Raw genomic sequence first — 25,221 nt, forward strand, 5'->3', positions numbered from 1 at the left:
AAGCCAAATGCAGTGATGGTCACTGCTTTTCAAAGAAAGTGTGTATAGGGGCTGGAGGGGAATTCCCCCATTTATTTTTATGAATGCCTCTCAGCAGATGATGTCTATTCCTGCAGAGCTACACAAATATTATCTTGAGAACAAGTTTAGAAAAATGAAAAAAATCTATTGCTTCTGTCAAAAATTATGCGCTGTATCAAGACAATAAAGCCTGTGTAGCTTTATTGTTCTATTGGCAGTCGATTGTTAAATTACCAGTCTGTTTGTAACCTAATGAGCATTCCACAAGCTCCTTCTGTTATACCTTTGCTACTGAGAGAAGTAAAATAGAGAACTGAGCAATCATTTGATTGAGTAACTGATCCCAAATTCCCACAATAAAGACAATTATAATTATTTTGCAAATTGACATAAACATAAAATACATACCTTTAGAACATAAAATTCAATGCATCAATCAAACAAATATGTTCAGCATTTTTATTTCTGTGTTTATAATTTAAAAAGAAACTTAGAATCAAACAATGTAAGGATACCCACTTTCATCCCTCTATTTAATAGACTCCTCACCAGGGAAATTAGGCAACAAATAAATAAATGAAATACATTGAAATTGGAAAAATAAAACTAAAATTATTTCTTTTAAAAGACATGATCTTACACACAGAAAATCCTAAAAATGTGGCAAAAAAACTAATAGGGCTCAGTTCTAATTTAAATTCAGCAATGTTGCAGAATACAAAATCAACACATGAAATTTAGCTGCATATCATTGTTCACTAATAATGAACAATCTAAAAAGGAAATATAAAAAACAATTTCATTTACTTAGAAATAAATGTAACCAAGCAGGCTAAAGACATGTACACTAAAAACTACAAAATGAAGCTGACAGAAATTAAAGAAGACATAAATAAATGGAAATCCATTTTCACTGATTAGAATAATGTTAAAATGTCAATACTACATAAAATGATCCATAGATTTAGTGAAAATCCCTATAAAAATTTCAATGATGTTTTTTGCAGAAATAGAAAAATACATCCTAAAGTTTACATGGAATCTCAAGGGACCTGAATAGCCAAAACAATCTTGAGAAAAAACACACTTGTAGATCTTATGCTCCTTAATTTCAGAAGTTATTACAAAGCTACAGTAATCAAAACAGTGTGGTACGGGCATAAATACTAATTGGCAGTAATAGGCAGTCCAGAAATCAACCCCTGAATTCATAATCCAGTTATTTTTTACAGGTGTGCCAAAATTATTTGATGGGAAAAGAACAGTCTTTTCAAAAATTTTGCTTGGGAAAACATATCTACATGCAAAAGTTGGATATTTATATTACACCATGTACAAAATTTAACTCAAAATGTATCAAAGACTTAAACATAAGAGCTAAAATATAAAACTCTTAGGAGAAAATATGGATAAAAAAATTCACGGCATTGAGTTTGGCAATGATTTTACAGGTATGACATAAAAAGTACAGATAACAAAAAAGAAGAAATAGATAAATTGGCCTTGATCAAAATCAAAAACTTTCATTCATCAAAGAACACAATTAATAGAGTGAAAAGTAAACTGCTATAATTTGAAGATGGTTTGTTCCCATCAAAACTCACGTTGATGCTTGTTCCCAAGTGAGACATTGTTGAGACATTGTGCCTTAAGATTAGATCGTTAAGAGAGGTTAATGTCTTTTTTCCAAGAGTAAATTCTTGCTCTCCTCAGACTGATTTAGTTACCCTGGCTGTTATAAAATGAGGCTGTCTCTCATGTCTGGTCTCTTAACAACACCTGCTTCCCCTTCTGTTTCTCTATATTTTCATACTGTACAAAGCCTTTACCAGAAGCTTCCAGATGCAGCTGTCCAGTCTTGAACTTCCCAGCCTGGAGAACCACGTGCTCAATAAACCTCTTTCCTTGGTATTCTGTTATGGCAACACAAAATGGAGTAAGACAGAAATTGATACTGAGAAGAGGAACTATGTTATATAGATACCTGAAAATATAAAATTTCTAACTGGGTAATTGATAGTGACTGGAAGAATTTGGAGAAGCAGGCTAGAAAAGCCCTGTATTGCAATGAAGACAACATTAAGGGCAACTTTGGTGAGGACTCCAAAGATGAGAAGACTAGGTAAAGTCTTGAACTTCTTAGAGACTGGTTAAATAGTCTGGCCAGAATGCTGATAGAAATATAAACACTAAAGGCCATTTTGATGAGTTGGCATATGGAAATGATGGATATCTTACTGACACTAGAGTAAAGATCATTTTTGTTACATAGTAGCAAAGAACTTGGCTGCATTGTGTCTATGCCTTAGGGCTTTGTGGAAGACTGAATTTTTTTTTTCTTTTTTTTTTTTTTGAGAGGTAGTCTCGCTCTGTCACCCAGGCTGGAGTGCAGTGGCACAATCTCAGCTCACTTTAAGCTCCGCCTCCCAGGTTCACGCCATTCTCCTGCCTCAGCCTCCCTAGTAGCTGGGACTACAGGCACCTGCCACCACGCCTGGCTAATTTTTTTTTTTTTGTATTTTTAGTTGAGACAGGGTTTCACCGTGTTAGCCAGGATGGTCTTGATCTCCTGACCTTGTGATCCACCCGCCTCGGCCTCCCAAAGTGCTGGGATTACAGGCATGAGCCACTGCACCCAGCCGGAAGACTGAACTTAAGAGTGATAGAAGAGCGTATCTGGTAGGAGAAATTTGTAAGCAGCAAAATTCTCAGAATGGTGCATGTTTACTTCTAACTGCTTCCAGAGAGCTGCAAAAGAAAAGAGAAGAAGAAAAGAAAGATTTGGAAAATTTACATTTGGCCATGTGGTAGAATAAAAAAGCATTTTCAGAGAGAAAATCAATTATGTGGCCCAGGGACCACTTGCTAAGGAAATTAACATGTTTAAAATGGAGCCAGGTGCTAATCATCAAGACAATCAGAAAGAGGCCCTAAGGTCATCTCAGAGATCTTTAAGTCTGCAGCTTCCATTACAGACCCAGAGGCCTATGAGGGCAGAATTGTTTTGGGGATTAAGTTCCTGATGCCCTTCACCTGCTTGCTGCCCATGGCTGCCTTAGAACCCTGCTTCTGCATTCTTGCACAGTGCCCCTTAGCCACACAGCCATCTTTCTGGTGGCCCCTGATGTGGTTCCACCCATGGCTCTGCCCCCTGCTTCAGAACATGCAAGTGGCAGATCTTGATGGGGTCCACATTGTGCTAATTCTGTAGGTATACAGAATGCTAGAGGAGCAGCTACAGTAGGATTCACTTACATTTCAAAGGATGTATGGACTGCCTGGAAGCCTGGACAGAAACCTGCTGCACAGGTAAAGACACCACAGAGATTCCTTACCAGTAGAATGCCTGTGGAGCCATTAAAATGGGGCTCAAAAACTGTCAAGTCACTAACATTGTGCAGTGCCTACCTGGAAAAGACGCAGGCACTGGTATGAAACTCCAAACCATGAGAGCAGCTGTGCAACCTGCACCAAGCAAAGCTAGAGAGGTAGGGTTGCCTGAGGCCTTGGGGCCCCATCTCCTACACCAGTGTGCTCAGGATGTAGGTCATGGAGTCAAAAAACATTATTCTCTAACCTTTAGATTTAATATCTTCCCTGATGGGCTTTTAGCTTGCTTTGGAAAAGTTACTCTGTTCTTCCTATTTCTCCCTTTTAGAATGAGAATGTGTACCCATTTCCTGCTCCACCATTGTGCCTTGGAAGCAGATAACTTGTTTTTGATTTTAGAGGCTTACAGCTGGAAGAAGTTTGACTTGAGTCTCAGATGAGACTTTGGATTTTGGACTTTTCAGTTGATGCAAAGTCGATGCTGAAACAAGTTAAGACTTTGGGGACTATTGTGATGGAATGATTGTATTTTGCATTGTAAGAAGGGAGTGTGTTTTGGGGAAGCCAGAGAGAGAATGTTGTGGTGTGAATATGGTTTGTCTCCACTGAAAGTCATGTCATGTGTTGGTACCCAAGGTAGTAGTGTTGGGAGGCAGTGCTGTTAAGATGTGATTCGGTCATTAAGAAGAATTAATGGTTTTTTTGTTAGTTTTTTTTTTTTCAGGCGCGCTTTCTTGCTCTCATGAGATGTGATTTGTTATCACACAGCAGATTGTTACACAGTGAGGCTGCCTCTCATGTTTGGTCTCTTTTTACATACGCCTATTTCCCCTTCTGCTTCTTCTCCATGTTGTAATGCAGCATGAGGCTTTCACCAGAAGCCATCCAGATGCAGCTACCCAATCTTGAAGTACCCTTATTGGAGAACCATGAGCTAAATAAAACTCTTTCCTTTACAAATAACACAGTCTCAGGTATTCTATTATAGTAACACAAAATGGATTAAGATAACAACCTACAGAAAGGGAGAAAATATTTGAAAATTATACATCTGGTAAGAGGTTAATATCCAGAATATATAAAGTACTCCTAGAACTCAATGGGGAAAAAAAAATCAACCCCGTTTAAAAAATGAGCAAATAACTACAGACTTTTCTCTAAAGAGATATACAAATGGACAATAAGTACACACAAAAGTGCTCAACATCACTAATAATTGTGGAAATGAAATCAAAACTACAATGGGCCAGGCATGGTGGCTTACACCTGTAACCCCAGCACTTCAGGAGGTGAAGGCAGGCGGATCACCTGAGGTCAGGAGTTTGAACCAGCCTAACCAACATGGTGAAACCCCATCTCTACTAAAGATATAAAATTAGCTGGGTGTGGTGGTGCATGCCTATAATCCCAGCTACTCAGGAGGCTGAGGCAGGAGAATTGCTTGAACCTGGGAGGCGGAGGTTGCAGTGAGCCGAGATAGCACCATTGCACTCCAGCCTCGGCAAAAAGAGAACAATTCTGTCAAAAAAAAAAAAAAAAAAAACTACAATGAGATGTCACCTCACATCCATTAGAATTACTACTATCAAATAAACAGAAAATATTAAGTGCTGGCTAGGATGTAGAGAAATTGGTACCTTTTAAGCACTGGTGGTGGGAATGTAAAATGGTACAGCTACTATGAAAAATAATACAGCAGTTCCTCAAAAAATTAAAAATAGAATTACCATATGATTCAGCAATTCTACATCTGTGTATATATCTAAAAGAATTAAAAGCAGGATCTCAAAGAAATATTTGCATATCCATGTTTATAGCAGCATAACGCATACTAGTCAAAAGGTGGAAGCTAGGCCAGTGTCTATTGATGCATGACTGAATAAACAAATGTGTTATTTTCATACAATGGAATATTATTCAGCCCAAAAAGGAAGGAAATTCTCATACATGCTAGCAACAACATAAATAAATCTTGAGGATATCATGCCATATGAAACAGCCACAGAAAAGACAAATACTATATGACTCCAATTACATGAAGTATACAGAGTACTCAAATTAAAAAAAGAACACAGAATGGTGGTTGCCAGTGGCTGGAGGAAGGGAGAAATGGGGGGTTGTTGTTTCATAAAAATACAGTTTCAGTTTTTCCAAATGAAAAAGTTCTAGAGATTGGGTGCACAACAATGTGAATGTATTTACTACTGAATTGTATATTTCAAAATGGTTAACATGATACATTTTATGTTACGTATCTTTTAATACAATTATAAATTGATTTTAATGAAATTAAGTTAACACAATTAAAACAAATCTTAGAAATGCAAAAATAAAATAAAATAAAAATAAACCTAGAGTTAAATTTTATTTTTATTTAAAAAGTAATTCAACTTTAACTTGTTTAATTTGTTTTGGGTATAATTTATTCCATTTACTAAATAAACAGAAATAATAAATTTATTTCTGTTTATTTAGAGACATACAAATGTTTGTATAGTTTATTAATAAATATGAACCAATGTGAGTATGGTTTATTAATTTGCAGACTATAAGAAAATTTTACTTCAGAAATTATGGAAAGTAAAATAATAAGAAAATATAGTTTCAGGTCAGGATTCCAAAGGCCTCAGTATATATTAACCTTAAATATTCAAGAATCCCGTAAATGCTAAAAAGTGCTTCTAGTAATTACATGTACACATTTTTTCCCCAAAGAGATCTGTGTATTTTTCTTAGTTTTTACTACAATAATTAATCCAGTTGGGGAGAGAGTGAAGGGTTGAGGAGTTTGTAGCGATAGTAATACTGCTAAGAGGTCAAGCAGCCTTTAAATTACTCCAGATGATGCATCTAAGTCAAACAAAAAACTATGTAGGCAAAATTAAAAATAGATGAACAATTTCTTCTAGAGATTGTTTGAAACAATAACCATTAAAGTTTTAAACTATAAAGAAGCAGAATAACTTTAAATTTTACGAGCAAAAGAAAAACAAGCAAAACCTTTTGGTCCAAAGATATTTTGCCTTTACAAAACATCAAAACTTTCTGTAGTGTGTTGCCAGATGATTTTGCCCAAGTCTAGGCTACTTGTTCTGATGGTGTTTAATGTAAACTAGGCTAAACTATGATGTTCAGTAGGTTAGGTGTATTAATTGGACTTTTGACTTTGATATTTTCAACTTAACGATGGATTTACTGTGACATAACCTCTTCTTAACTTGTGGAGTACCTGTAAATGGAAAAAAAAATTAGGAATGAAATTTGCAGACATCTTTAACATTCAGGTGCTTTTATAGCTGGAATTTCCATCAAATATTTTGTTTCTCTGGTCCCTTGATATGTTAAGATGTATTTAGGATTTCATAGGAATTAATTATCTAAACCTAATTTTGGCTAATACCTTTGCTCACAAGTACTGTACTTCTTTGACTAATGGGTAAACTGCCAACACTTTCAAATTTGTTTCCCCAAGTCTTAACTTGGGTTTTCATGATTCCTTAATTAGTCATTTTACTCCAAAGATGAGAAGAAAAATTTGACTTTGGGAATGGGGTGGTGTTTTCAAAAGCATTTTAGGAAGTTGCCCATTGTTAGAAGCAGATACAAATGTGGAAATGCAGTAAATGACATGATCTAGAAATCAGAGTACTTGAGATCATTGATAGAGTGAGTCATCCCTGCTTTTAAATGAGGTAGATCTGAAACCTCCAAGTATCCATGATATTATTTTTTAGAGCAAGAGCTGCTGTGATAAAGGTAGTTCATCCTTTCTAAGAAAGATACAAAACCAAATGAAACTGGCACTAACAATACATTTGTTCTTACTCCAAAACTCTCTATTTGTATACCTGCAATCACATACTAATATAATTCTATACACACATCCTTTTCAAGCATAGAGTTTGGTCAAATATTGTATTAAGAAACTGCACAGGAGATAGTTTCTTTAGTTTTTGTTTTGTTATTTGAAAATAGTTTTTTACTACTATTAATTGTATGTTCCCTGAAATGAGTCCATCATATTGAAGAGCTGCTTATGACTTCAATAAGAGAGAGTTTATTGGAGCTATAGGAATGGAAAGTATTGAGCAATGTATGGGGTAGACAAGTAAAAAGAGTAAATGTGGAATATTCCTTTTAGAAGCTTATGCTGATGGAAGAAAGGAGGATAGGGCAATAATGGTTAGATGACAATATGGGGTGGCTTTTACAGTAAAAAGTTTATGATTTATAATTTTGGTAAAAAAATTATCAGAAAATATTGGAGCAGGTATAATTGAGAAAGAATATTTTACAGAATATGAGACTATGTAATTTAAGAAGAGGTTTGCAATATAGGGTTAGACTGTGTAGTTTAACAAAAAATAAATATTCTGTGTTTGTCTCAATTTTCTGGCACAGAGTTTCTAAAACTCTTGGAATTTACTGTCTTTTTTTATTTTAATGGGATTCAGGAAGATTCCCTGGATAGCTTCAGGATGGGGTCTGGTCATCAAAAAGACTAAGACAAAAGGGTTTGGACTTTTAGCACAATACCCTAAGCTCCAGGGAGGGGAGAGGGACTGGAGGTTGAGTTAAATCACCAATGGCCAAGGATTAATCAATTATGTTTATGTAATGAAATCTTTATTTAAACAGGAAAACTGTAAATGACAGGAGCCTGGGAGCTTTGGGGTTGGTGAAAACATGCAAGTACTGGAAGGGCGATGTGCACTGAACAGAAGCAGCGCCTACAATCTCTCCCCCTGCCCCTATACCTCACCCTATGCATCTCATCCATTTGGCTATTCCTGAGTTGAAACGTTTATAATAAAAGAATAAACATAAATAATGTGTTTTTATGAATTCTGTGAGCTATTCTAGATAATTAATGAACATAAGTGGAAATAGTGTGAATCCTCAAATTTGCAATTAGCTGAATTTGTAGGTAATGTTAGAATCAAATTGAATTGTTGAATGTCAAGTTGGTGCTAGAGAATTCAAGAATTGCTTGGTATGGAAAAGGCAAATATTTGGGGTCAGAAGTGGTGTTGGGAAACACCGTTTCTGACTGAAAGAAACTTCTTTCTTTGAAAATCAAGGCAAAGAAGTATAGTTGAGTATATAAGTGTATATTTTTAGATATGGCATTTCATGCTCAGAGTTCCCCGTGTGTGTGTGTGTGTGTGTGTGTGTGTGTGTGTGTGTGTGTGGTGTGTGTGTGTGTGAAAGAGAAGGCTAAATTATATGTTAAATATAAGTGCTGCAGGCTTTATAAATGTAAGTGCTGCCAAGGTCAGGAGATCGAGACCATCCTGGCTAACACGGTGAAACCCCGTCTCTACTAAAAATACAAAAAATTAGCCGGGCGCGGTGGCAGGTGCCTGTAATCCCAGCTACTCGGGAGGCTGAGAGGATACGGTCAGAGATATAGGAAAAGACTTTGAGCTACTGGGACAGTCAGAGATATAGGAAAAAGACTTTGAGCTTATGGGCCATTCCTAATAGCACACATATTTTGATGTTTCTTCCATTAAAAAACTCATACTGATTTGATATTTTCTTCCAGTTCTCATTATATTTTCCCCATCTCTGTAAGCAACGCTTCCTGAAAGTGTAGTTTTTTCTCCCTGTTTCCTGTTTATCTCTTACAATTCCCTCATGGGCTTACTTTAAGTGGGCTCTTATTCCAAAAATATATCACAAATGTACATTCTAAGTTCTTAAATAATCTACCAAGCCCCAAAGATCTGGCTTTCTTTTTTTAAAGTTTTTTTAGTCAAGGTCTCACCCTTCCACCCAGGCTAGAGAGCAGAGGCCAGATGATGGCTCACTGCAGCCTCAAACTCCTTGACTCAAGCAATCCTCCTGCCTCAGCCTCCCAAAGTACTGGGATTACAGGTGTGAGCCACCTTGCCTGGCCTGTTACTTCTTTGATGTTGTGCCGTTGTTCTGATTTATTTATCCTCAGCCACATTGCCCTTGTTTTTTTTTTTTTTTTTTTTTTTTTTTGAGACGGAGTCTGACTTTGTCACCCAGGCTGGAGTGCAGTGGTAAGATCTCGGCTCACTGCAAGCTCCGCCTCCCGGGTTCACTCCATTCGCCTGCCCTCAGCCTCCTGAGTAGCTGGGATTACAGGCGCCTGCCACCTCACCTGGCTAATTTTTTGTTATTTTAGTAGAGACGGGGTTTCATCATGTTAGCCAGGCTGGTCTCGATCTCCTGACCTCGTGATCCGCCCGCCTTGGCCTCCCAAAGTGCTGGGATTACAGGCGTGAGCTACCGCGCCCAGCCCCACATTGCCCTTCTTAATGTTTCTCCCTGATGTAATTATTACACGTGGTATGACTTTCTCAGAACATCACATCTACCCCATGAATATATACAGTTATTATGCACCCATAACAATTGAAAATAATAATTTAAAAAAAAACAATCGAGCACGTTCTTGAATTAGGACTTCTATACTTGCTCCTCCCTCTTCCTGGAAAGTTATTCTCTCAGGTGTTCACATAATGTGATTTCCATTTTTTTCAGGCCTTTACTCATTTTCTCAGTGAGATCTTACCTGGTCACTCTATTTTAAATTGCCAGCATTATTTTCTCTTTAATCAATTGATACAACGTATATTTTACTTAATACTCCTTGTTTATTATTTTTTCAGCCAAAAATAGAAAGTAAATTCCATATTTTCTATCTGTAGAACAGTGCCTGGCACATAATTATCACTCAATACATTGTTGCTGACAAATACATAATGAATACAACCTCTTTCTTTTGCATGATCAGCATCTTCCTCTTTTCTAGATCATTATACAAGCATTATTTTAATATTACTCATCTTTTAAAAAATCTATTATAAGCCTTTAACTTCCCATGGTTACCATTGATTTTCCCTGATCCTATAATAGCAAAACTTAATCTAAAATGTATATCTTTATAATTACTATTTCCTCTTCCTAACGTCTCTTCCATGCCATATGTGACTCAAATCACCCTTCCAATTACACCTGTCCACTTGTCTCTTGTGACTTTTTTGTTGCCAAAGAATATTCACATCTTCATTCTCTTTGTATTCAAACCACAGCAGTATTCAATATAATTGAACGTTCCCTACTTCTTGACACACTCTCCTGGCTTTTAAGATGACATATTTATACTTGCTGCCTCAGGTTTTGCTGGTTTGTACCAGTCTGTCTTCTGTATGCCTGATAGGTGTAACCTAGTTTATAACCCTGTTTTTCACCTCCAAGGAGGTGTAGGAAAATGCATTTTCAGATTCCTTTTAATCAGAGGAGACTCATAGTTGGCACATTACAAAATTATAGAAATATGTTCAAATGTGTTAGAGGCCAAAATACACGTTCACCGTATCTTCGCAGATCTAATTTATTAGTAAAGATTATCTGCTTTACCTTCAAAATATATTTTATATCCCTCTGTCTCTTTATCTTTACTGCTTAGTTCAAGCTACCTTCGTCTTTTATGTGGAATGTCGAAATAGCTATGTGATCTTTTGTGGCCATATTCTATACATTTCCACACAGTCCTAGAATGGTCTTTTAAAAAGTACATCGTTATTAGCCAGAGTGGTGGCTTGTGGCTGTAATCCCAGCTACTGGGGAGGCTGAGGTGGGTGGATCACTTGAGGCAAGACCAGCACGGGCAACATAACAAGACCCCACTGCTAACAAAAATTAAAAATAGCTGGGCATGGTGAGGCGTGACTATATTCTTAGCCACTTGGGAGGCTGAGGCAGGAGGATCACTGAAGCCTAGAAGTTGAGGCTGCAGTGAGCTATGATTGTGCCACTGCAGTCCAGCTTCAGTGACAGGGTGAGACGGTCTCTAAAATATATATAGATATAGATAGATATAAATAGGTATTCAACCACTCAGAATACACAGTGGCTTTCCATTGCACTTCTACTAAGTCTAAATCCTTACCATGATATACAAGGTTCTAGAAGATCTGGTTCTCTTAACTTTATATCAGTCTCGAGAAATTCCTATAATTTGCCTATCAAGGATTTTCATGCCTTAAATCTTTGCTTTATTCTTCCCGTTGCTGCAATATTCTACTCCTAACAATACCCCTATGAAAACATAAGGCTAATTCCTTGTTATTCAGTTCTCATTTTAAAAGTACTTTCTCATATAAACCTTGCCTAATCAAAATAATTAGCCTCTCTTTCATCAGCCCATCATGCTATCCTATCACTCTGTTTTATTTTTTTCTTCATGAGACTTATATTGTTGTATTTTTATATTTTTCTGTTCTCCTCACTCTAGAATGAAAGCCAAGCATATTCCATCATTTCCTAAAACCAAGATAGAGCACATACGGGAACTTGCGAAATAAGGTAAATTTTTAGTTTTAATTCTAAGATAACATTTAATTGAGGAATGAAGTGAAAATTCTCCTTTCCTTTTTTTTTTTTTTGGAACATGGGTATGGTCAGCAGCCTCCAACGTGACTCCTAAAGATCTCTACCTCTTAGCATTTATACTGCCATGTAATTCTTTCCCCTTAAGGGTGGTTGATTTAATGACTTGTTTCTAATAAACAAAATATTACAAAAGTGATGGGCTGCCATTTCTAATTAGGTTACAAAAGACTGTGGTCTGGTTTGGGTGCCTTCTCTTACACTCTCATTCACTTGTTGTGAGGGAATCAAGCTACAGTGTTTTAAGGTGCACACATGTCAAAGAACTGATGTTTTCAGCCGGGATCCAGCAAGGACCTGAGGTCATCCAAAAGGCATGTGAATGAGTTTGGAAGAAATCTTTCCCCAGTTGTGCTCCGAGATAATTGCGACACTGGAGTACAATTTCCTGAGAGATGTTGAGCCAGAACCACCACGCTGAGCAAAACAAGATTCCTGACCTGAGAGAACTGTGAGATGATAAATGTTTTGTTTTAAACCAAGGTATTTTAGAAAATTTATTGCACAGCAATAGATAACAAATGCATACAGTGGAAACATCTTCAGCATTGTAGACTTGAGTATGGTGGTTAGCAGGATATTTTCTGTCATCAGAAGTCAGAATAAGTAAAGGAAATTAACAATCAATAGTTCAGAGAAGGCCATAAGATAGAAACTTGGTAAGGAAACACTGTACCTGTTTTACCTACTTCTAAGTTTTTCTTTATTTCCACCACTCTTTGATGCCACGGCATTAAAATATATATATACATACATATATATACACACACACACACACATATATACACACATACATATATATATATACACACACATACATATATATATATATATATATATATCTTTCAGGTTCTCTTTCTGCAGTCACTTACTAAGCTATAATGATAATAAAGGGACAAAGAGAGTGGGAATTGAACATCAGTCATAATGAAATGGCTCCATAATTCAAAGACAAATAAACCCATAATTTCCTTTTTGGATTTAAAGAAGCAACATTTATCAAATAAACTGATAAACAATAATATACTTTTACATAGCCTAAGATAAAAGCCGTTTGTCTATATTAGAGTTCTGATAACAATACACAATTCTCACTCACAAAAAGATTTTGTCATGGGATCAGGAGTAACTACAGGTGTTTATTTCCAGTCAGAATAACTGAAAAATTTCAACTGGGCTTCCAATGTTTGTATAAACCTGGTTGTTTCTACAGAAAAGTAAATAGTTTAATTACCCTTTGCCATGATTCCTCTTTGGAAAGTTAGCTTTCTGAAAATATTGATAGGTGTATATTTCAGGGACATTAAATTATGAAACAGAAAATTACATGACTTGTGAGTTCATTATGCTAGAAAGATTTAAAAGGTAAATTAGATTTTATAAGTCATACCAAATGTTCACACTGAAGGATTCAACACATCTTTAGAATACTTCAAGTATATTAGGAGAAAAAATGCAACTTTATTCTTGAGCTGATTCAGCAGAGTAGAAATAATTTTGACATTTGTAGTTTCTAGATGAGGCTTGATGTAAGAATAAAAATTCTTTCAGGAAGTGTGTGTCTGTGATTTAAAAGTTTATGTTGAACAGTTTGAAAGTATGAAGACTACTTTTACAACCAAGAAAAGAAAATGAACTGAATTGAACTGAATGATTGAATCAACAAAATAGTAAACCTCTGCTCATTTTATTAATATAGTCTTTCCTCTCATATTACTGGTAAGCCCATAAATAGCATCATATTATGCAATCCGAGAAACTTCCATGTCTAGGGTCAATACCAATTAAGATTGGGTGGCTGGTAGGGTGGAGGTGGTAGTCGTAGAGCTGACAGAATTTTGGTGTTAGCATTTGCTCATAGGCTGTTTTTTGACAACTTTTTAAAAAGCAGTTATTATGTGTCAAATATAATTTCCAGTTTAAATTAATAATAAAGGCCTAGGATATAATGGTAACCATGCAAGTATCTTGATTTTACATTTTTTATTTATTTTTATTTTAAAAAATAATTGTATAACATTTTATTGTGTGAAATATGTAAGTTGGGTTGGTTCATGTATTTTGTCATATATTGATTGATATTTAAGTATATGTAGATTTATTAAATTGAGGATTATATTATAATTTACATTCTATAAGTAATATTTCAACTCAGTTGCTCTTTGTGATTAGTGAACAGAAAGTTTATATTTAATATTATAAATTGAAAACAATCTTTTATTTGCATAAAAATCAGGGTAAGCAAGGTAGGTAAAAATGTAAATATCAAGTTTGTCAATGTGAATTAGTTACTGTAAGTTATATAATGTTTAAAATATATTTTAAGACTGAAAAAATATTGCATAAAAAGAAATAATCAATTTTTATATACTTCTATCATGTACTTAAAAACATTTAGACTTTTGTTCAATGACAATGATTACAACCTTAAATATTTTCAGTATTAGGGTCTATGTAGAAGTTAACAATGTCATCATCTGTCATAAAATGAAGGAAATTCATCATGTTGTTATAGGACTAAAAATGTAACTTTCTGTACCATATTTTATTTTTTGCAATTCATACTTTGTTTATAATTGTGTTTGTGTTTTAATTTTTTTGGCATTTCTCGTAATTATTTTGTTTCTGGGGTAGATTGTTTTCTGTAGATCTGAGTTAAATTCATCATTTAGGAAGAGAATGTTACCTAGAAAGATTAAAGCAGCACTTTAAGCCATTGAGAGATACTGTAATAGTACTAAGACAAAATATTTTAAAAGACAAAAGTTTCTATAAAGTAAAATTGTACCTACAGTCAAGATAGAGTGAGAATTGTGCTTCCAGGAATTACTGCACAAACATTAGTTGAAAAGGATTTTCCTGTGGTTTAGCATTATTATATTACATAAAATATGAAGCTTTTACATTTTCTTTCAAGTCATCTGTCATTGGCCATGTTATGCCACGAATTTGGGGATATTATGCTCTAACGGTGTTAGTTGTTCCTTGGACCCACTTTTCTACCTTGTGGGACTCATTGAGTATCAAATCATTCTTGAAGATTTTTCTAATATAAAAAAATAAAATATCACTGCTTTTAAAGACTTCAGGTTATTTCATTATCTTCCTTGAGTATCTGAAACATTCTAACCCATTTGAATGAGGATAATTTTGAACACAAGTCAGTCTTCTTTAAAAATCCACTTGTAATAATTTCTTATGATTCTCCACCGATTGAATCCAACATGTTTAATGAAAAACATTTAGTTCTAGAATTTTATGGGGTTGAACTGAACCACTCAGTATTGGATATATTTAGTAGAAAAAAGGACTTAAGAATATAATCCAGGAAAAATATGTCATTCAAAGACAGGACATGAAATTTATATGGTTATTAGAATTTGCTACCTACATACAGTTTTCCCTCACAGAGTAGTAAAGACCTCCAGCAGGATTCTGACATGCTATTTTTATTTCCAATTGAAATGTCATAAATAATATTATTCACCTAAGTATTCTTGTATTCATATCTATTATTAAATTTAAAAACTGTATTTTTTTTAAACCCCAGAGACAACAAAAGGATAGATACAGAGTTTTGGTTTTTAGAAGTCCATTATATAAATCTCATCCTTAATTTCATTTCCACAAATGCACATATTCAGTCCAGAGTTCTGATGGGTTGATGAGTTTACAAGAAGGCCCCTCTATTAGAGATAACTTTAGTCATGTTTTTGATAGAATGTCACTAGGAAATTACTATAGTTACAGGTTTCACTGGCTGTAGGGATGCCTGTATATGTTATTTCATTTTGTGTATGTGGTCCAAAAATTTTGCTTATATTGTTGACATTTTTCAGTTCTGCCATACCAATCCTTGATGCAGCATTTCATAATTGGTTTTCATCTCTTTTTTAGGATGCCCTGCGGTTGTTTTCAGGACTGAAGACAACAGCTCCACAATGTATCTTTGCATAAGAATACACTTGTATAATAAGTTTTTTTTGTTTTTTTTTTTGTTTTTTTTTTATTATACTTTAAGTTTTAGGGTACATGTGCACATTGTGCAGGTTAGTTACATATGTATACATGTGCCATGCTGGTGCGCTGCACCCACTAACTCGTCATCTAGCATTAGGTATATCTCCCAATGCTATCCCTCCCCCCTCCCCCCTCCCCACCACAGTCCCCAGAGTATGGTATTCCCCTTCCTGTGTCCATGTGATCTCATTGTTCAATTCCCACCTATGAGTGAGAATATGTGGTGTTTGGTTTTTTGTTCTTGCGATAGTTTACTGAGAATGATGGTTTCCAATTTCATCCATGTCCCTACAAAGGATATGAACTCATCATTTTTTATGGCTGCATAGTATTCCATGGTGTATATGTGCCACATTTTCTTAATCCAGTCTATCATTGTTGGACATTTGGGTTGGTTCCAAGTCTTTGCTATTGTGAATAATGCCGCAATAAACATACATGTGCATGTGTCTTTATAGCAGCATGATTTATAGTCATTTGGGTATATACCCAGTAATGGGATGGCTGGGTCAAATGGTATTTCTAGTTCTAGATCCCTGAGGAATCGCCACACTGACTTCCACAATGGTTGAACTAGTTTACAGTCCCACCAACAGTGTAAAAGTGTTCCTATTTCTCCACATCCTCTCCAGCACCTGTTGTTTCCTGACTTTTGAATGATTGCCATTCTAACTGGTGTGAGATGATATCTCATAGTGGTTTTGATTTGCATTTCTCTGATGGCCAGTGATGATGAGCATTTTTTCATGTGTTTTTTGGCTGCATAAATGTCTTCTTTTGAGAAGTGCCTGTTCATGTCCTTCGCCCACTTTTTGATGGGGTTGTTTGTTTTTTTCTTGTAAATTTGTTTGAGTTCACTGTAGATTCTGGATATTAGCCCTTTGTCAGATGAGTAGGTTGCGAAAATTTTCTCCCATGTTGTAGGTTGCCTATTCACTCTGATGGTAGTTTCTTTTGCTGTGCAGAAGCTCTTTAGTTTAATTAGATCCCATTTGTCAATTTTGGCTTTTGTTGCCATTGCTTTTGGTGTTTTGGACATGAAGTCCTTGCCCACGCCTATGTCCTGAATGGTAATGCCTAGGTTTTCTTCTAGGGTTTTTATGGTTTTAGGTCTAACGTTTAAATCTTTAATCCATCTTGAATTGATTTTTGTATAAGGTGTAAGGAAGGGATCCAGTTTCAGCTTTCTACATATGGCTAGCCAGTTTTCCCAGCACCATTTATTAAATAGGGAATCCTTTCCCCATTGCTTGTTTTTCTCAGGTTTGTCAAAGATCAGATAGTTGTAGGTAAGCGGCGTTATTTCTGAGGGCTCTGTTCTGTTCCATTGATCTATATCTCTGTTTTGGTACCAGTACCATGCTGTTTTGGTTACTGTAGCCTTGTAGTATAGTTTGAAGTCAGGTAGTGTGATGCCTCCAGCTTTGTTCTTTTGGCTTAGGATTGACTTGGCGATGCGGGCTCTCTTTTGGTTCCATATGAACTTTAAAGTAGTTTTTTCCAATTCTGTGAAGAAAGTCATTGGTAGCTTGATGGGGATGGCATTGAATCTGTAAATTACCTTGGGCAGTATGGCCATTTTCACAATATTGATTCTTCCTACCCATGAGCAAGGAATGTTCTTCCATTTGTTTGTATCCTCTTTTATTTCCTTGAGCAGTGGTTTGTAGTTCTCCTTGAAGAGGTGCTTCACATCCCTTGTAAGTTGGATTCCTAGGTATTTTATTCTCTTTGAAGCAATTGTGAATGGGAGTTCACTCATGATTTGGCTCTCTGTTTGTCTGTTGTTGGTGTATAAGAATGCTTGTGATTTTTGTACATTGATTTTGTATCCTGAGACTTTGCTGAAGTTGCTTATCAGCTTAAGGAGATTTTGGGCTGAGACAATGGGGTTTTCTAGATAAACAATCATGTCGTCTGCAAACAGGGACAATTTGACTTCCTCTTTTCCTAATTGAATACCCTTTATTTCCTTCTCCTGCCTGATTGTCCTGGCCAGAACTTCCAACACTATGTTGAATAGGAGCGGTGAGAGAGGGCATCCCTGTCTTGTGCCAGTTTTCAAAGGGAATGCTTCCAGTTTTTGCCCATTCAGTATGATATTGGCTGTGGGTTTGTCATAGATAGCTCTTATTATTTTGAAATATGTCCCATCAATACCTAATTTATTGAGAGTTTTTAGCATGAAGGGTTGTTGAATTTTGTCAAAGGCTTTTTCTGCATCTATTGAGATAATCATGTGGTTTTTGTCTTTGGCTCTGTTTATATGCTGGATTACATTTATTGATTTGCGTATGTTGAACCAGCCTTGCATCCCAGGGATGAAGCCCACTTGATCATGGTGGATAAGCTTTTTGATGTGCTGCTGGATTCGGTTTGCCAGTATTTTATTGAGGATTTTTGCATCAATGTTCATCAAGGATATTGGTCTAAAATTCTCTTTTTTGGTTGTGTCTCTGCCCGGCTTTGGTATCAGAATGATGCTGGCCTCATAAAATGAGTTAGGGAGGATTCCCTCTTTTTCTATTGATTGGAATAGTTTCAGAAGGAATGGTACCAGTTCCTCCTTGTACCTCTGGTAGAATTCGGCTGTGAATCCATCTGGTCCTGGACTCTTTTTGGTTGGTAAACTATTGATTATTGCCACAATTTCAGCTCCTGTTATTGGTCTATTCAGAGATTCAACTTCTTCCTGGTTTAGTCTTGGGAGAGTGTATGTGTCGAGGAATGTATCCATTTCTTCTAGATTTTCTAGTTTATTTGCGTAGAGGTGTTTGTAGTATTCTCTGATGGTAGTTTGTATTTCTGTGGGATCGGTGGTGATATCCCCTTTATCATTTTTTATTGCGTCTATTTGATTCTTCTCTCTTTTTTTCTTTATTAGTCTTGCTAGCGGTCTATGAATTTTGTTGATCCTTTCAAAAAACCAGCTCCTGGATTCATTAATTTTTTGAAGGGTTTTTTGTGTCTCTATTTCCTTCAGTTCTGCTCTGATTTTAGTTATTTCTTGCCTTCTGCTAGCTTTTGAATGTGTTTGCTCTTGCTTTTCTAGCTCTTTTAATTGTGATGTTAGGGTGTCAATTTTGGATCTTTCCTGCTTTCTCTTGTGGGCATTTAGTGCTATAAATTTCCCTCTGCACACTGCTTTGAATGCGTCCCAGAGATTCTGGTATGTTGTGTCTTTGTTCTCGTTGGTTGCAAAGAACATCTTTATTTCTGCCTTCATTTCGTTATGTACCCAGCAGTCATTCAGGAGCAGGTTGTTCAGTTTCCATGTAGTTGAGTGGCTTTGAGTGAGATTCTGAATCCTGAGTTCTAGTTTGATTGCACTGTGGTCTGAGAGATAGTTTGTTATAATTTCTGTTCTTTTACATTTGCTGAGGAGAGCTTTACTTCCAACTATGTGGTCAATTTTGGAATAGGTGTGGTGTGGTGCTGAAAAAAATGTATATTCTGTTGATTTGGGGTGGAGAGTTCTGTAGATGTCTATTAGGTCCGCTTGGTGCAGAGCTGAGTTCAATTCCTGGGTATCCTTGTTGACTTTCTGTCTCGTTGATCTGTCTAATGTTGACAGTGGGGTGTTAAAGTCTCCCATTATTAATGTGAGGGAGTCTAAGTCTCTTTGTAGGTCACTCAGGACTTGCTTTATGAATCTGGGTGCTCCTGTATTGGGTGCATAAATATTTAGGATAGTTAGCTCCTCTTGTTGAATTGATCCCTTTACCATTATGTAATGGCCTTCTTTGTCTCATTTGATCTTTGTTGGTTTAAAGTCTGTTTTATCAGAGACTAGGATTGCAACCCCTGCCTTTTTTTGTTTTCCATTTGCTTGGTAGATCTTCCTCCATCCTTTTATTTTGAGCCTATGTGTGTCTCTGCACGTGAGATGGGTTTCCTGAATACAGCACACTGATGGGTCTTGACTCTTTATCCAACTTGCCAGTCTGTGTCTTTTAATTGGAGAATTTAGTCCATTTACATTTAAAGTTAATATTGTTATGTGTGAATTTGATCCTGTCATTATGATGTTAGCTGGTTATTTTGCTCGTTAGTTGATGCAGTTTCTTCCTAGTCTTGATGGTCTTTACATTTTGGCATGATTTTGCAGCGGCTGGTACCGGTTGTTCCTTTCCATGTTTAGCGCTTCCTTCAGGAGCTCTTTTAGGGCAGGCCTGGTGGTGACAAAATCGGTCAGCATTTGCTTGTCTGTAAAGTATTTTATTTCTCCTTCACTTATGAAGCTTAGTTTGGCTGGATATGAAATTCTGGGTTGAAAATTCTTTTCTTTAAGAATGTTGAATATTGGCCCCCACTCTCTTCTGGCTTTTAGGGTTTCTGCCGAGAGATCCGCTGTTAGTCTGATGGGCTTCCCTTTGAGGGTAACCCGACCTTTCTGTCTGGCTGCCCTTAACATTTTTTCCTTCATTTCAACTTTGGTGAATCTGACAATTATGTGTCTTGGAGTTGCTCTTCTCGAGGAGTATCTTTGTGGCGTTCTCTGTATTTCCTGAATCTGAACGTTGGCCTGCCTTGCTAGATTGGGGAAGTTCTCCTGGATAATATCCTGCAGAGTGTTTTCCAACTTGGTTTCATTCTCCGCATCACTTTCAGGTACACCAATCAGACGTAGATTTGGTCTTTTCACATAGTCCCATATTTCTTGGAGGCTTTGCTCATTTCTTTTTATTCTTTTTTCTCTAGACTTCCCTTCTCACTTAGTTTCATTCATTTCATCTTCCATTGCTGATACCCTTTCTTCCAGTTGATCGCATCGGCTCCTGAGGCTTCTGCATTCTTCACGTAGTTCTCGAGCCTTGGTTTTCAGCTCCATCAGCTCCTTTAAGCACTTCTCTGTATTGGTTATTCTAGTTATACATTCTTCTAAATTTTTTTCAAAGTTTTCAACTTCTTTGCCTTTGGTTTGAATGTCCTCCCATAGCTCAGAGTAATTTGATCGTCTGAAGCCTTCTTCTCTCAGCTCGTCAAAATCATTCTCCATCCAGCTTTGTTCCGTTGCTGGTGAGGAACTGCGTTCCTTTGGAGGAGGAGAGGCGCTCTGCATTTTAGAGTTTCCTGTTTTTCTGTTCTGTTTTTTCCCCATCTTTGTGGTTTTATCTACTTTTGGTCTTTGATGATGGTGATGTACAGATGGGTTTTCGGTGTGGATGTCCTTTCTGTTTGTTAGTTTTCCTTCTAACAGACAGGACCCTCAGCTGCAGGTCTGTTGGAATACCCTGCCGTGTGAGGTGTCAGTGTGCCCCTGCTGGGGGGTGCCTCCCAGTTAGGCTGCTCGGGGGTCAGGGGTCAGGGACCCACTTCAGGAGGCAGTCTGCCCGTTCTCAGATCTCCAGCTGCGTGCTGGGAGAACCACTGCTCTCTTCAAAGCTGTCAGACAGGGACATTTAAGTCTGCAGAGGTTACTGCTGTCTTTTTGTTTGTCTGTGCCCTGCCCCCAGAGGTGGAGCCTACAGAGGCAGGCAGGCCTCCTTGAGCTGTGGTGGGCTCCACCCAGTTCGAGCTTCCCGGCTGCTTTGTTTACCTAATCAAGCCTGGGCAATGGCGGGCGCCCCTCCCCCAGCCTCGCTGCCACCTTGCAGTTTGATCTCAGACTGCTGTGCTAGCAATCAGCGAGATTCCGAGGGCGTAGGACCCTCCGAGCCAGGTGTGGGATATAGTCTCGTGGTGCGCCGTTTTTTAAGCCGGTCTGAAACGCGCAATATTCGGGTGGGAGTGACCCGAGTTTTCCAGGTGCGTCCCTCACCCCTTTCTTTGACTCGGAAAGGTAACTCCCTGACCCCTTGCGCTTCCCAGGTGAGGCAATGCCTCGCCCTGCTTCGGCTCGCGCACGATGCGCGCACCCACTGGCCTGCGCCCACTGTCTGGCACTCCCTAGTGAGATGAACCCGGTACCTCAGATGGAAATGCAGAAATCACCGTCTTCTGCGTCGCTCACGCTGGGAGCTGTAGACCGGAGCTGTTCCTATTCGGCCATCTTGGCTCCTCCAATAAGTTTTTTTTTTAGAGAAATTGCATGTATCTGCCTTATAAACTTTTTCATTCATTCATTTTCTTTCTTCCTAATCTGTTCCATAAAGCAAATTTCTAACTTATTGTTATAACCAAAATAACTATTGAAATAATTAGTACTTTCATATGATAAAGATTATTTTAATCTGCAGCTACAAAATATGTAACTCATTAATATTTAAACAATCACAATTTTCTATTAACATTATAGCATTTTCTCTACTACTAGATCAGGAATTAGCTATTTTTTGTAAAATTTCTTTGTAAGGCAAAGCAATAGTATTGTATATACTTTCCTAAAGATTGTCAAGTTCAGTTTTGCTTAAATTTAACAGTACATGTGACACTTTGTTTGAAGAATAAGTTGGTTTTAAGTTTATACCAAACAAAAGCATCTCTTTTGCAAAATCTGAAACTTTGATCTTTCTAGTTGTGACTTCTTGTAAATATGTTTTATATAAATATTCTATGAATTGGTTATTAACAAGGTAAAGAAAGATTGATATGTCAGCTGATTCTTAAACATTAATTTTCTGGAGATAAACTTTTTTAAAATTATGCTTTAAAATATTTTAACACATGTTATCAAAAAGGAACTGAAATATCTTAGGCATAAAAGACATCTCTAGAGGTCATTATTCAGTTTCCAGAAAGTACTGAAACTATCTCTGACAGATTGATACCTTTTCTGCATTTATAGCTCTCTGGAGAGAGGTTCTGTATATTTAACAATTCTCACTGTGAGGGATATTTTAAGTATTTCAAATTTAAAGTGCTCATGTTTCAGATTCAGATTATTATTATCATCATCATTATTTTGGTTCTGGCTTCAGTAAAAAGGTGAAAAACACTTTTCCATCTTCTGATAATATTTCATATTTATAAAATTATTAAGTTATAACTCAGCTTTTTCATTTATGCTTTAAATCCTTTTATTATCTCATCACAACCATCTTTGACTGTTTATCAGAAATGGTTCTCTTTTGTACATTGACCATTATTTTATAGATCACATATAAGTTAATATAAATCATGCCTATAAATTTCAGCCTGCTTATTTTTTATAATCTAGTCAGATATCAGCTAGACATATTGTTACCAAGTTTGGAGAGCCTTGGGATAAGCTAGTTTCAAAACTGGCTGTTAGCATCCCTCAGTTGTGTTTTGGGAGCAAAGGACACCCTTAAAAAAGGGAGGCAGTTATATTTCGTGAGCATTATAAAATAAACAAATTCTCATAAAATTAGTGAATATGTTTGGAACAGTGTGAATTACGTGTGTGCTACATGAAGTATATAGAATTCATTTGAAGTATGAAGTCTGGCCTTACCTCAAAAGGCAGTCATTCAATTAAGCAGTTAAACATGAGACACCGTAAGAAGTTTTTTTGATACTTAGAGAGAGAAAGGCAACGTGTATTAAAATTCCATGACCATTATCTCAGGAGTGCTGTGTTATTATTGACTGGGGGCCTGCTGGGAAGCTAGAAATATATCTAAAATGTGGCAAGTGGTTAATTAGAGCATATGAATAAATATATATAAATTTGTTAAAGCGTTCACTTATGGTAAACTATACCTCAATTAAAAAGAAAAAATATGCACAAAGAAAATAAATAATGAATGGAAATATGAGCCTCTAAAATCAAAGTTAGAAAAGCAGATATTCAAATTTGCAGAGCTGATTGTCAACTGGAATGATTGTGATAGAATCAAGTCTCACTAGCTCATTGGAAATAGGATTTGTTAAGGTAATGATGGTTAATGATTTTTCAGCATAATAACAGCCAAGTTAATGTATGGGTGCGTGTGTGTATCCATAGGTGTATGTTTTTACATGCGTATTTTTATTGTAAAATTAATGTGTTTATTGAAAACAAGAAAGCACAGAAAATATCAACTTAAGTAAAGATCAACATAATTTAGTTCAAAATTATATTCAACAGTGCATTATTTCAATGTTTTTTATCTTAATCCATTTGCTTGAAAGCATTGATATATGCTCCAAATTTCCTCCCAGATTCCACTTGGGGAAATATTTAGTATATTGGATTATGAAATGATTTATCTTTACCTATATTATTAGTAAAGTTCTTAAAATTTTTAGCCTGTTACTGTCTATGTGATTAGTGATATGGTTCACATGACTAAAATTCAAAGATAAAATATGATTATATTTTATGGGTGAAAGTTAGGAAGCAAAATAGCATATTAATACATTTAACTAAAGTAGTATTCATTTGGATAATCAAGGTCAAACACTTCAAAAATAATAATTTTAAAGTTAATGCTTTCAAAAAATAAATTAGCAAAAATTATTTACTTTGTTTCTTAAAAAGAAGAATTATTGAAAAAAATTCTACCATCAAAAAATAGTTGTTCTATGCCTAGTTTATTTTAGTCACTGAATAAGACTGAGCCCTTGACCTCATATTTTTTCCTGCCTCACCATTAGCAGTTAGGTTTAGCTATGCAAACCTTTATTTATTCAACATATATAAAATACTTAGTATGCAGTAGATGTTATTCTAAGTACTTGGTAGATATCAACACATTTAATAATCAAAACAACTCTAAGAGGTAATTAGTACTATTATCTCCATTTTATTACTGAGGAAACCAAAGCACAAAGAGAGAAAGAAAAGAAAGAGAAAAAAGGAAGAAAGAAAAGAAAGATGAAAGAAAGAAAGAAAGAGAAAGAAGAGAGAGGGAGAGAGAGAAAGAAAGAAAGAGAAGGAAAGAAAGAAAGAAGGAAAGAGAAAGAAAGAAAGAAAGAGAAAGAAGAGAGAGGGAGAGCGAGAAAGAAAGAGAAGGAAAGAAAGAAGGAAAGAGAAAGAAAGAAAGAAAGAAAGGAAGGAAGGAAAAGAAACACATCGAAAGTGGTATGTAGACCTGCCATTTCAATCTATACCTTCTGCCTCTGTGCTTCTATACCTCCTGAGTTTAATATATACTTCTTTATTTATACAGTTTTAATATATAAATGCTAATTTTTCTATGATATAATTTTATAATAAATAAATAAAATTAGCTTGCTATCAAAATATCCCAGTTCATAATTTTATAACTTCACCTCTAGACCATGAGTAACCCTCAACCTACCATCTCCTCTTTTTGGACATCTTTGGTATTTGTATCCCTGTTTCTTGGTCTCTAAATATCTCTTCTTTTATTCACGTGTTACCTTTCCTAATGACAGAACCCTTTTCTTAAAAAAAGAATTATGAGTTAGTGTAATGTATAAATAGAGACATTAGATGAAGGACAAAATAATATTCTCCAAAAAGTTATTTGAGGTGGCTTAGTGAAGTTGAAAAAGCATAGTCTTTGGTATCACATAGACATAAATGTACCTTTGGGCAAATCTATAAACCTCCCTAAACCAGCTTTTACAAAC

The 25,221-nt window shown here is 36.1% G+C and overlaps 1 long non-coding RNA gene across 9 annotated transcripts in view; it reads left to right on the top strand.

The window, feature by feature from the left end:
* The window catches only part of LOC117979812 (uncharacterized), a 442,597-nt gene that overhangs the window by 267,693 nt on the left and 149,683 nt on the right, over window positions 1-25,221 (top strand). For all 9 annotated transcript variants that reach the window (XR_010111693.1, XR_010111695.1, XR_010111694.1 and 6 more), the window contains 3 exons: window positions 11,624-11,694; window positions 15,676-15,721; window positions 23,270-24,706. This is a non-coding gene — a long non-coding RNA (uncharacterized LOC117979812). The remainder of the gene's footprint in view (window positions 1-11,623; window positions 11,695-15,675; window positions 15,722-23,269; window positions 24,707-25,221) is intronic.

This window comes from Pan paniscus, chromosome 2 (assembly GCF_029289425.2).
Source record: "Pan paniscus chromosome 2, NHGRI_mPanPan1-v2.0_pri, whole genome shotgun sequence".
NCBI lineage: Eukaryota > Metazoa > Chordata > Mammalia > Primates > Hominidae > Pan > Pan paniscus.